The sequence below is a fragment of the Pseudorca crassidens genome, chromosome 12 (genome assembly GCF_039906515.1).
Source record: "Pseudorca crassidens isolate mPseCra1 chromosome 12, mPseCra1.hap1, whole genome shotgun sequence".
Classification (NCBI taxonomy): Eukaryota; Metazoa; Chordata; class Mammalia; order Artiodactyla; family Delphinidae; genus Pseudorca; species Pseudorca crassidens.
Window position 1 is genome coordinate 73844914 of NC_090307.1, and position 12351 is coordinate 73857264.

The following is a 12351-nucleotide window of genomic DNA, read 5'->3' on the forward strand; positions in this document are numbered from 1 at the left end:
AAATTAAGGGATGGTACATGTAAAGTGGTTAGCAGAGTGCCTTGGACGCAGTGAGAGCTATTTCAGTCTTAGCTATTCTCATCACCATTATTTTAAATGCTATAATAGGAACAAATTGATGACGGGATAAAGAATGAGGGAGGGAATGTATTTAGTTAGGGTGGTCATGAAAAGCTTCACCAAAAATTTCATTTCAGCTGAAATCTGAAGGATGAAGCCGACTCGTGGAAAACCTGGAGGAAAGAGGGAACAGTGAGGAAAGAGGGAACGGCAAAGGTCCTGCGGTCAGAGCTTGATGCTTCTGAAGAACCGACAGCGTGGCCGAGAGGGGCTGTGGACAGAGCAAGGTCAGTTCCTCCACCTCAGTGCCTTTGCACATGCTGTTTCTTCATAAACACTTCTCCCCTCCCTGTCCCCATTCTCACCTCTAACCCAACTCCTTTTGCCAGCTGAACTCCTACTTAGGCTACATCTGCCAACTCAAAAGTCACTTCCTCACTGAAGCTGTCCTTGATTTCCCAAGTGAGGTCGTAATTTGTTATTACACCTGTATTAGTTTGCATGGGCTGCCAAAACAAATCACCACAAACTTGGTGTTCTCAAACAACGGAAATTTCCTCTCACGGTTCTGGAGGCCAGAAGTCTGAGATCAAGGTGTCAGTAGGGCCCTGATCCCTCTGGAGTCTCTACGAAAGAATCCTTCCTTGCCTCTCCCAGATTCCGGTGGCTCCAAGTGTCCTTTGGCCTGTGCCTGCATCGCTCCACCCTTTGTCCCTATCCTCACATGTCCTTCTCTCCTTCTCTCGCTCTCTTTTTTTTTTTTTTTGGCCATACCGCACAGCATGTGGGATCTTAGTTCCCCGACCAGGGATCAAACCTGTGCCCCCTGCAGTGGAAGCACAGAGTGTTAACCACTGGACCACTAGGGAAGTCCCTCCCTTTCTGTCTTATAAAGACACCTGTCTTGGATTTAGGGCCCACCTGGATAATCCAGGAAAATCTCATCTCAGGATCCTTAATTCCATCTGCAAAGACCCTTTTTTCCCAATAAGGTCACCTTCAGAGCTTCCTAGGGTGAGGACATGGACATATATTTGTGGGGTCCCCCGTGCAGCCCAATCTACATTTCCATATCATCTTGAGTCTCTCCTCAAACCTTAACCACGGTTTGCAATTTTGTGTTCATTTGTGAAATCACTTGGCCATGCCTATCTGCTTAGGAAGCTGCAGACAACAGGAGGGTGGGTCCCATAATCTGTGCTGTTCACCACCGACCCCCAGCACCCAGCACACAGTAGGTACCTGCCCACTGTGTGTTGAACCAACGGGCCACTGAGCCCCGAGCTCCTGGAGGATGCCTGTTTTCAAGGACACAGGCCGGAAGCCATCATTAAGGCCTCCAGCCTGCAACGTGCTGAAGACTTTACAGCCTCATAAATCCCATGGCTGGCGGCGTCATTAGGATTGAGTCAAAATGCAAGAAATTTAATTTCCTGATGCTCAGCCTGCGGGGCCTTGTAAACTCACCCCCCTAAACCAGTAGCCATAAATGTTTGATAAAATACCACGCGGCCTCCTGTTTCCCAGAAATGGTTCCCGGACCCAGGGAAGAAGCCACATTTGGCCTCGGCTAGATGCGAGCTGAGCATTGTAATTAATGTTTGGTAGAGCTCTTCTTAACGGCCTGGGCTCTTTGTGGCTATATCAATACCGATGACGTTTCCCCAGCCAGTGAAGCCAGAAGCAGCTTCAAACATCACAAGGTCAAGGAAGGCGGTGGATTTCATGGCACTTCAGGCTTTCATCCTACATTCATGTCCTTGATCTCACTTGACCCTGGCGTTGGGTCTACGGGAAGAGCAAAGCAAGAATTGCTAACTCCATCTAATGGAATGTGAAGCCCAGAAAGGGAACTTTCCCAACTTGTGGAGCTCATCAAAGCCCTAGGACCCAACCCCGGGTCTCAGGACTCTCTCACACCATTGGTGATGTTGATGGGAGGAAGTTACCATGGCAACCGTGCCTAAACAGCAGCAGGAAAGAGGCGGGTCAGGTTTGAGGAGTACCTTCCGGACCAAGAGCATCCTACAGCACACAACCGCCTTCAACATCCCCCTCTTCTGCAAGGTTGTAAGGGAAGAGAGCCCTTTTCAGGGCTGACTGGAATCCTGGCCAGATGTAAGAATGGAGCATCTCACAGGCACCGGGAAACCTGTTGTCCCTGGTTTAAACAAGAACCTCTCATAATCCTCCAGGGACCTTGTTCACAAGCAGATCCCAATTCAGAAAGTCTGGGGCGGAGCCTGAAATTCGGCATTTCTACCTCCGGGCGATGCTGCTGCTGCTGGTCTCTGGACCACATTTGAATGATAGGTGGTAGGGGGTCTGTGCTAGGATGCTGCAAGCTTGGAAGGGTCGTTGTGGGGTAAGGCTCCATCTCATGAGGTGCTGGGTATGAGCCACTCAGAGACACAGAGATCAGCGGGAACACTGGCCACACACCCCGTGAGGCTGTGGACGACATGGATGTCTCATACTCAGAGGCTTTTGGGAAGTGGGCTTGAGCCTCAGTTTCTCATCTGTGAAATGCAAGCTTGGGAGGCAGGGTGGGCCGCCTAGCCCCTGAGTTTTCGTCGAGCTCTGGCATCCCAGAACTTCAGAAATAGAAAATGCACTGAAGTCTCTGAAGCTCCATCTGTAAGACCCCTGCCTGGCCCTGGCGTTGGGCATCTGTTGCTCAGGTCTGCTCAGCACCCGTTCCCCGGTCTTCTCACTTCAGAGCCTCAGTTTCCTGTGGGGAACCTCCACCTCTCTCCCTTGGTAGTGTTTAGATGGAGCTGAGCCTGCCTCCATCTCCAAGGTGAGCCCATGACCCAGGTCTGGCCAATCAGAGTGATTCAGTGGTAGGCATGCGACTCAGGCTAAGCCAACGAAATACAGCCATGAGACGTTTGCTAGAACATCTGAGGAAATGGCTTTCCCTTTCTTTCTGGCTTACTAAACTAGTAAGATAAAAGTCTGGTGCTACTGGCAGTCATCTTCACTGCTGTGTAGGGAGAGCCTGCCTAAGAGCACAAGCCAACCTAGGGGAAAGCAGAGATAAGAGACAAAGAGACTAAGTCACAGTGCCTTCTGGTGGACACCTGGATCCAGCCATGCCTGAAGCCAGGCCCTGGAGTTTTCAGTCCCTTAAGCTAACAAATCACCTTGCTTCAGCCAAACTGAACTGAGCTTCTGAGGTTTTCATTCAAAAGAAAACTGATTCACACACTCTGGCTTTGTCCCCAAGATGAAGACAAGGAATTGGAGGAAAATCCCCTCTCACACTCAGACACACAGGCAAGGACATTACTGGCTTCAATAAATTCCAGAATGTCAGAGCTGGAAGAGCCACCTCATTATACAGAGGAAGAAACTGAGGCCAAGAAAGTGGACTTGACTTTCCCAAGGCGACACAATAAAGTGACCAAACCAGGACTCACACCCAGTTCAGAGTTCCTCCCTTTACCTGCCGGCAGTGAAGGCATCCAGCCACGTAACACATTCGAGGAGCCATGCAACAGCATCCCCCCAGAACACACCAAATCAAAGTGGGACCTCCCTCTTCCCGTCACACTGCCTGAAATGCCACCAGAGAAACCCATTGCTCTCTGTCTTCTGTCTTCAAGATGCATCTTTTACAAATGCATAAACCCAGGGAAGGAATTACACCTGGGCTTATTTGTAGAGGGACACAGCTAAAGAGATTGTGAATTATCATTGGGCGGCTTTACAGTGGGGAATGGGACCACGACTGGCCTTTCCATTTTCACAGAAGGATTTGCCTACAGCAGACTGAAAGCAGAGCTGACACATCTTTGGGAAGGCCATGCAGAGGGAAGAAGGAGGTAGGAGGAGCCCATGGTCAGAGGGTGCCAACTTCCCCGGTTCGCCTGAACTCAGATGGGCCAGCTAGAAACATGAGCACCACACTCTGACACAGGCTCTAGACCACACACCCCTTCCGGTAAGAGTCTGAAGGACTCAGCAAGCCCTAGTCACTCTTTCTCGGTGGTGAGAAGGGAAGAGAACATCATATTTTGCCCTTAAGAAATGGGCATCGGGCTTCCCTGGTGGCGCAGTGGGTGAGAGTCCGCCTGCCGATGCAGGGGACAGGAGTTCGTGCCCCGGTCCGGGAGGATCCCGCTGGGCCTGTGCGTCCGGAGCCTGTGCTCCGCGGCGGGAGAGGCCACGGCAGTGAGAGGCCCGCGTACCACAAAAAAAAAAAAAAAAAAAAAAGAAACGGGCATTGACATCTCTTTACATTATTAGAAAAAACGCCCAGCCAAGAAATAAGCCACCACTTTTATTTATAGTATATTTCCCAGAACTCAGAGAAATGCCGTGCTATTCTGCATAGACTTCAGACCAAAGCATAATTTATCACAATACATCATACGTTACAGTACATGAAACTCCCCCTACCTTATAAAAAACATACAAGGAATTTCTCGCTCTTTACATAAATTACTTAAGAACATTCCTGTTGAACACATCATTTTGAAAGGATTTCCATTACTTGGAAGAGCTATTTCCGTCAGTGGTGATCTTTGCAAAGGCTCAGGGAACAATTAAAATGGGAAAGTGAGAAGGAACAAAGCACTCGACAGGAAACGACCCATCCCAGATCAGCCCAGAACAGGATGTGTTGTTCTAACCACAAAATAAGTCACCTCCTTATTGAATCCAGTCTTTCAAAGTGGGTGATAGAAGTAGGAGCAATATTGTCAACAACCTAAGGGCAAGGACTGTATCTAATTTTGTTCACCATTGTATCCCTGCCACATCATAGATGCTCAGTAAATGAGTTGAAGGAGGGAGGGAGGGAGTCTATACAGAATGCAAATGTAGCTGTTATCTACTGCTATAATAATGCTATGTAACAAACATCCCCAAACTTCAATGATTGAAAACAACTATTTTTATTACTGCTCACAAGTCTGCAGGTTGGCTGGCAGGTCTGGCCTCAGCTGAGCTCACCCACGTGTCTGGCAGTCAGCTGGCTGTTGGCTGTTGGCTGATGGCCTCAGCTGGAACAGCTGGGCTCTCACACGTGCCTCTCACATGCACATGCCTTTCATGTTCTGGTCTGGACACGTTTGCCGGCTAGCCCAGGCACATTCTCATGGTGACTGCAGGAGTCCATTAGAGCAAGTGGAAATAGGCAAGCACTTTTTCCAGCCTCTGCTTGCATTATGCTTGCTAACATGCCATTGGCCAAAGAAAGTCACACAGTCAAGCCCAGAGCCAGAAAAGGAGGGGAGTGAGCATTATAAAACGAACTGCATAAATACAGGTAGAACATTAATTGGGACCATTAATGCAACCAGCCTACCACAATATTGATGCCCGATTCCCACAAACGCCCACCCTCACCCCAAACCCCACCCCACATTCAATGATCTTAAGCTCATGAAAAGAGAATAGAAAACAAGACTTTACTGACCCCCTTCTCCATATGGAAAAAGTAAGACCCCACAGTCAGGCTCTTCAATTCGAGTCATGTTTAGTTAAACCAGTAGTTGTAAATCTTAATATCTACAGGGACAGGCAGGTACTAATTGCTGAGCCAGACCAGGCAGGGAATGGGATGAATCAGAGACCATCACCCTGTTTCCCCAGGGGTGGAACCTCTGCCACCCAGGCCAACAAGCCTCACAAGAATACAAGCCTGGGGCCGCAGCTCATCTGATTACTTCAAGAGAAGCTGGAACTAGGCATTTTTAAGTGAAATCCTATTTTCAAATTAGCCACTATTTTAAAAACTTTTAAGCATAATCCGGGCCCCCCCCAGAAAATATAGCCATGAGGCAGACCCAATTGTTAGGTCTGCGTGTACCAGCTCTGATTTCAAACATTGTATTTTGGGGATCTTTTTTTTTTTTTTTCAGTATGCGGGCCTCTCACTGCTGTGGCCTCTCCCGTTGTGGAGCACAGGCTCCGGAAGCGCAGGCTCAGCGGCCATGGCTCACGGGCCCAGCCGCTCCGCGGCATGTGGGATCTTCCCAGACGGGGGCACGAACCCGTGTGCCCTGCATCAGCAGGCGGACTCTCAACCACTGCGCCACCAAGGAAGCCCTATTTTGGGGATCTTAAGCTCAATCTTGAGTTTATTGATTTTGCTTCACCGTGAGTGAAAGGTCAGATGTTTTCCAAGGAAATGAAGGCAGGAACAGTGTCTGTCTTGTTTCCCACTCAGTTCCGCAACTCTGAACAGGGCCTGGGATGTAATACTGGTCGGGAGGAGGATGGCGGGTGGGGGGAGAAATTAACACAGAGCATCTCCTACACATTATGCAAGCATTTTACGTATGTGCTATGGACCGAATTGTGTCTACCCCACCCCCCAGCAAAAAGTTCATACTTTGAAGCCCTGTGACTGTATTTGGAGATGGGGCTTTTAAGAAGGTGATTAAGTTAAATGAGGTCACAGGATGGGGCCCTGATCTGATAGGATTGGTGTCCTTATAAGAAGAGGGAGAGACACCAGATCCATCTCTCTCTCCCTCTGTCTCAATCTCTCTCCTTTACCTCCCTCCCTCCCTTCGCCCTCCCTTCCCCTCCCTCCCCCTTCTCCTGCCCTCTCCCCCCACCCTGCTCTCTGCCCCCCTCTTCCGCCCCGTGTACACAGAGGAAAGAGCACATAGCTAGAAGACGCCATCTGAAAACCAAGGAGAGCACTGTCACCAGAAACCAACCCCGTCAGCACCTTGATCTCAGATTTCCAGCCTCCAGAACTGTGAGAAAATGTATTTCTGTTGTTTAAGCACTGCCCCTGCCTGCTGCTCTGCCCCAGTCTCTGTATTTTGTCCTGGCAGCCCCGGAAAACTAATACAATACATAATCCCAGTTGATTTAAAATATAGAACAAAGGCATGAAATAGATAAACCCTCAACACAGAGAAAGGAAAACACCTGACATTTGTGTCTTATTTTACAATTTACAAAGCCCTGGGGCAAGGGGTGGGGGGGACAAGTAGTTGCCTCCGTTTCTCAGATGAGAAGACTGGGGCTCAGAGAGGCTCAGAGACTTGCCCGAGGTCACACAGTGATAAGAGAACACGAGTCAATCCAGAATTTTTTGATGTCCAGTCTTTCCAGTACATCCCGTCTTCTACCTTAAACCTGGTCTGTACCAGACTATGTTGGTGCTCTGCTTAGATCCAATCGGATCCCTTTTTACCTTTACATTCACTCCCACCGGCCAGTCCCTGGGACTCTTCTTTGGAGCACCGCCCTCGGCTGCTGGAGTTTCTCTCCTGGCACCTGCAGGGGCCAGAACTGCCCAAGTGTTTCTCCCAGGCAGCCCTTAACTGATGACTGCCAGGTGCATGTGTATGGAAGCCCAGCTCTCTTCCTAGGCATTGGGTGACTCTAGGATGGGACTCACACACCAGGGCTCCCCTGTGGGATCAGGCTAAGGCTTCCCTCCACGGGACTTTGCTGAAGTTGTGCCTTGTTTGGCATCCTCCCTTTCCCGGCCCTGCCTTCCTCACTCCCCTGGGACACGTAAATCCTTGTCTCCAGGTCTTCTGGAAAAACCAACCCAAGACCAAGTCCCCTTGGCTTTATTGCCATTTGGGTGAAAGACCTGGGCTTTTGCCCCAGTTTGTTTTGTTTTTGTATACAGATTCATTTGTATTATTTTTAGATTCCACATATAGGTGATATATAGTGTTTGTCCTTCTCTGTCTGACTTGTTGCGCTAAGCCAAATATTCTCTAGGTCCATCTATGTTGCTGCAAATGGCATTATTTCATTCTTTTTTATGGCTGAATAATATTCCGTTGTATATATACACCACATCTTCTTAAGCCAGTTGTCTGTTGATGAGCACTTGGGTTACTTCCATGTATCTTTTAAAATTAGAGTTTTAATTTTTTTCTGGATATATATCTAGGAGTGGAATTGCTGGATCATATGGTAGTTCTATTTTTAGTTTTTTAAGGAACCTCCATACTGTTCTCCATAGTGGCTGCACCAATTTACATTCCCACCAACAGTGTACGAGGGTTCCCTTTTCTCCACATCCTCTCCAACATATATTATTTCTTTGGAAAAATATATATTTAGGTCTTCTGCCCATTTTTTGATTGCGTTGTTTGGGGTTTTTTGATATTGAACTGTTTGTATATTTTGGAAATTAACCCCTTCTTGGTTGCATTGTTTGCAAATATTTTGTCCCATTCTGTAGGTTTTGTTCATTTGGTTGATGGTTTCTTTTGCTGTGCAAAAGCCTTTAAGTTTGATTAGGTTACATTTGTTTATTTTTGCTTTTTTTTCTTTTGCCTTGAGAAACTGATCTAAGAAAATATTGCTATGATTTATGTCAAAGAACGTTTTGCCTCTGTTCTTTTCTAGTTTTATGGTGTCATCTTAGATTTAGGTCTTTAAACCATTTTGAGTTTACTTTTGTGTATGGTGTGAGGGAATGTTCTAATTTCATTGTTTTACATGTAGCTGTCCACCTTTCCCAGCACCACTTGTTGAAAAGACTGTCTTTTCTCCGTTGCGTATTCTTGCTTCCTTTGTTGAAGATAGGTGTGTGGGTTTATTTCTGGGCTCTCTGTTTGGTTCCATTGATCTGTGTGTCTGATTTTGTGCCAGTACCATGCTGTTTTAATTACTGTAGCTTTGTAGTATAGTTCGAAGCCCAAAAGGGTTATACCTCCAGCCTTGTTCTTTTGTTTCAGGATTACTTTGGCAATTCTGGGTCTTTTGTGGTTCCATATAAAGGGAGGACTTCTTAAGCATGATATAAAATCCAGATATACAAAGAAAAACCCTGACATATTTGACCACATCAAAATTTAAACCTCTATGTAGCAAAATTAAATAAATAAATGAAACAGTGCAAAATAACCAACAGAAAAAGTAACTGCAACATACATGACAAAAAAAGCATTAAAAAAAAAAAAGTCCTTCAATCCATATGAAAAATTGTAGAAACCTAACCGCCCCAAATTGAGGTAAGGGCGTACAAGTGCAATTTCAGAAGTATACAAATGGCTTCTAAACTAATAATCAAAGATCCATAAGTTAAAACAGTGAAGTGCTAGCTTCCCCTTGTTCACTTGTCAAAAATTCTAAAGGTTAATAATATTCAACATCAGGGAAGCTATGGAGTGCAAATTGCTTAGCAGCTTTGAAGGACAACTTGGTGACAGTGATCAAACCGGTAAGTGGGCAAACCCTTCAACCCAGGCATTACACCACAGAAAATTTATTCCCCAGAACTATTTTCACAACCAAAGACTCTTAGGTACAAGGATGTCCACTGCAGCACTGTTCATTAGAGTTGTGATGGTTACTTTTTTAATATAAATTTATTTATTTATTTATTTTTGGCTGCGTCGGGTCTTCGTTGCTGCGCGCGGGCTTTCTCTAGTTGTGGCGAGCAGGGGCTACTCTTCGTTGCGGTGAGTGGGCTTCTCATTGTGGTGGCTTCTCTTGTTGCAGAGCACGGACTCTAGGCATGCGGGCTTCAGTAGATGTGGCTCGCAGGCTCTAGAGCACAGGCACACGGGCTTAGTTGCTCTGCGGCATGTGGGATCTTCCCGGACCAGGGCTCGAACCCATGTCCCCTGCATTGGCAGGCGGATTCTTAACCACTGCACCACCAGGGAAGCCCTGATGGTTAATTTCATGTGTCAAATTGGCCACGGGGTGCCCAGATTAAACATCATTTCTGGGTGTGTCTGTGAGGGTGTTTCCAGGTGACATGAGCTTTGGGATCGGTGGACTCAGTAGAGCAGATTGCCCTCCCTGGTGTGGGTGGGCATCATCCAGTCAGTTGAGAGACAAAAGGCAGAGAAAGGGGGACTTGTCCCTTTTTTCCTGCCTTGCTGAGGGAGCTGGGACATCTCATCTCATTTCCTCCCGCCTCGGGCTGGGATTTATACCATAGGCTCCCCTGGTTCTAAGGCTGGATTACACGACCAGCTTGCCTGGGACTCTAGCTTATAGCTGGCAGATCGTGGGACTTCTCATCCTTCATAACTGGGTGAGCCAATTCTTCATAATAGATTATAGATAATGAGATAGATGATTGATGGAGAGATAGATGATTGATAGAGAGATAGAAAGATAGATAAAGGATAGATGATAGGAAGAAAGAAAGGAAGGAAGGAAGAAAGACAGGTAGACAGACAGATAGATGATTTACAGATGACATAGATATGAAAGAGAGACAGCTCTCCTACTAGTTCTGGTTGGTTCTATTTCTCTGAAGAACCCTAATGCAATAGTGAAAACTGGAAACAGTTTCACCAAAAGCAGTGTCTTTTGCACATGTGGTTGATTTAGGAACATGATCTCAGGGAGCAGGGGTGAGAAGCGATGCAGTGAACGGGAAAGGAGGAAAAGTCGACACAGGCTGCAGTATCAAGCTGGCCACTCCCACCTGTGATGAGGGGCTCACCCCCACACACACACCTCTACCTGACCAACTCTTTTCCCTGCTCTCTACCTGGCTCACTCTTTCCTTTTCCTCCTTTAAGGACCAGCATAAATGTCCCCTCGTCCTAGAAGCCCACCCCTCCCCCAGTCATCTGACATAAAGCCCATCACTGCACTGTATTCTCTCTCATAGCACCTGGTTTGTAGTAATCACAGGACACCCTCTGAGTTTACTTATTACTGTCTGTTAGTCTCACTAGGACAGATCCACATCCTGTTCACCACCATATACACAGCCCTGGACTGGTACATATTAGACACCGAAGATCTGTCAAATGAATAAATCAGTGAGGTCACAGTTCAGAGGTCATCAGTGGTGGGCTTTCGGCGCCCCCTGGAGGCTGCCTTGGGCGGGTTCCCTAGAGCAGGTCCTAAGATAAGAATTTGTGCAAAAGTGGCGTGCTAAGAATTTGTGTAAAGGTGATGTATTAGGGAATGTTCCCATGACAAACCAGTAGGCAAAGTCACATGGAAGGTAGCCTTCACTCAATCCCCCAGGGAGCTCTGGGGACATTGCAGGTCACATCTTAGAGTTGACCAGGTCAGAGGCGAGGGAGCTGAAGTAGTTATCCCCCCTCCCACACATCTCTGTCATTGATTAAGGGCTGCGCACAGGGTAGGAACATAAAGTCAAGCAAAACGGATTCTGGCAGTCTGAGGGCAGTGTGCTGGCAAAGAGACACAGGTGCTGGTTGTTGGAGAGATAGCACTGGAAGGCAGTGTGCCTAAAAACAGTAAAGGGATCCAGGGATGCTAGCAGGGCACTGATTATGATTGCTGCAGAGGCATTAGGAAATGGGCAGAGTGTTTTGGGGTTGGCAGTGATCGGGAGGTTGCTGTTAGCATATGATACCCAAGGACCAGGGATGCTAAAGACTGTACAGTACCCCACCCAACCCCACACAATGAAATATCGTCCCACCCCAAATGTCACCCCCATAATGAACATTTATCTGCTTCCAATCTCTCATTTGACAGATGAAGACATTGAAGCCCAGAGAGGGAAAGTGACTTGCCTAAGGCAGCACAGCCAAAAAAGACACAAAGCTGGGGGACAGAATGCTGGTCGCTTCACAGTAGCCCTTGATTCTTAATTCCTCCTGAAACCTAAAAGAGAACATTCTAAGCTTCAAGTGCAAAATCCCTTCTGGAATTCTAGAGGGGGCAGCCAATCCCATGTCCTGGCTGAGTGAAGTGAGGAGAAATCAGACTTGAAGACCTCGGAAGCTAGTGCCCAAAGCAGAAGTACAAACACAGATAAGGGAGACAGTTTTCACCAGACAAATTCACACCCTGCTCAGTTTAGACATTAAAACGAACTAACTTAATTTCATGCCATATGCAAATCCTTACCAGCTGTTGGCTCTGTAATCACAGGAGATTAAAGTAATAACTAAACAAGAACAAAAACGCAGCAAATACAGGCTCTGGGCAAGTCCTTTGACAGCGGGTTTTATGTTCCTGGAAACTAAGCAAGTACAGAGCATTTATGGCGGACATCTGGAAGTAGCTATGTGGCCAGACGCCTGCCATCTCCTTCACAGAAGTGCTTGCAACGATAATAAATAATGGCTAAGGACTGATGTGGCCGTCGTGTACCCTGAGCCCTCACGGACCGTGAACATTTCCATCCAGATGCCACGGCTTCTTTCCCATTGTCAAGGTTCAGCTCAGTCCAGCCATCTGACCAAGTACTCAGAAGGAGCCAAAAGGTGTCTCGGGCTCAGTGAGTTTGAGTCCCACCCCCTCCCTCCCGCCCCGGAACCAAAGGGGCAGGAAGATGGCTGCTGGGTGGGACAGGGCGGGTGGTCTTCCAACCTGAGGGCCCCAGTTCTTCTGACTGTCCAAGCTAAT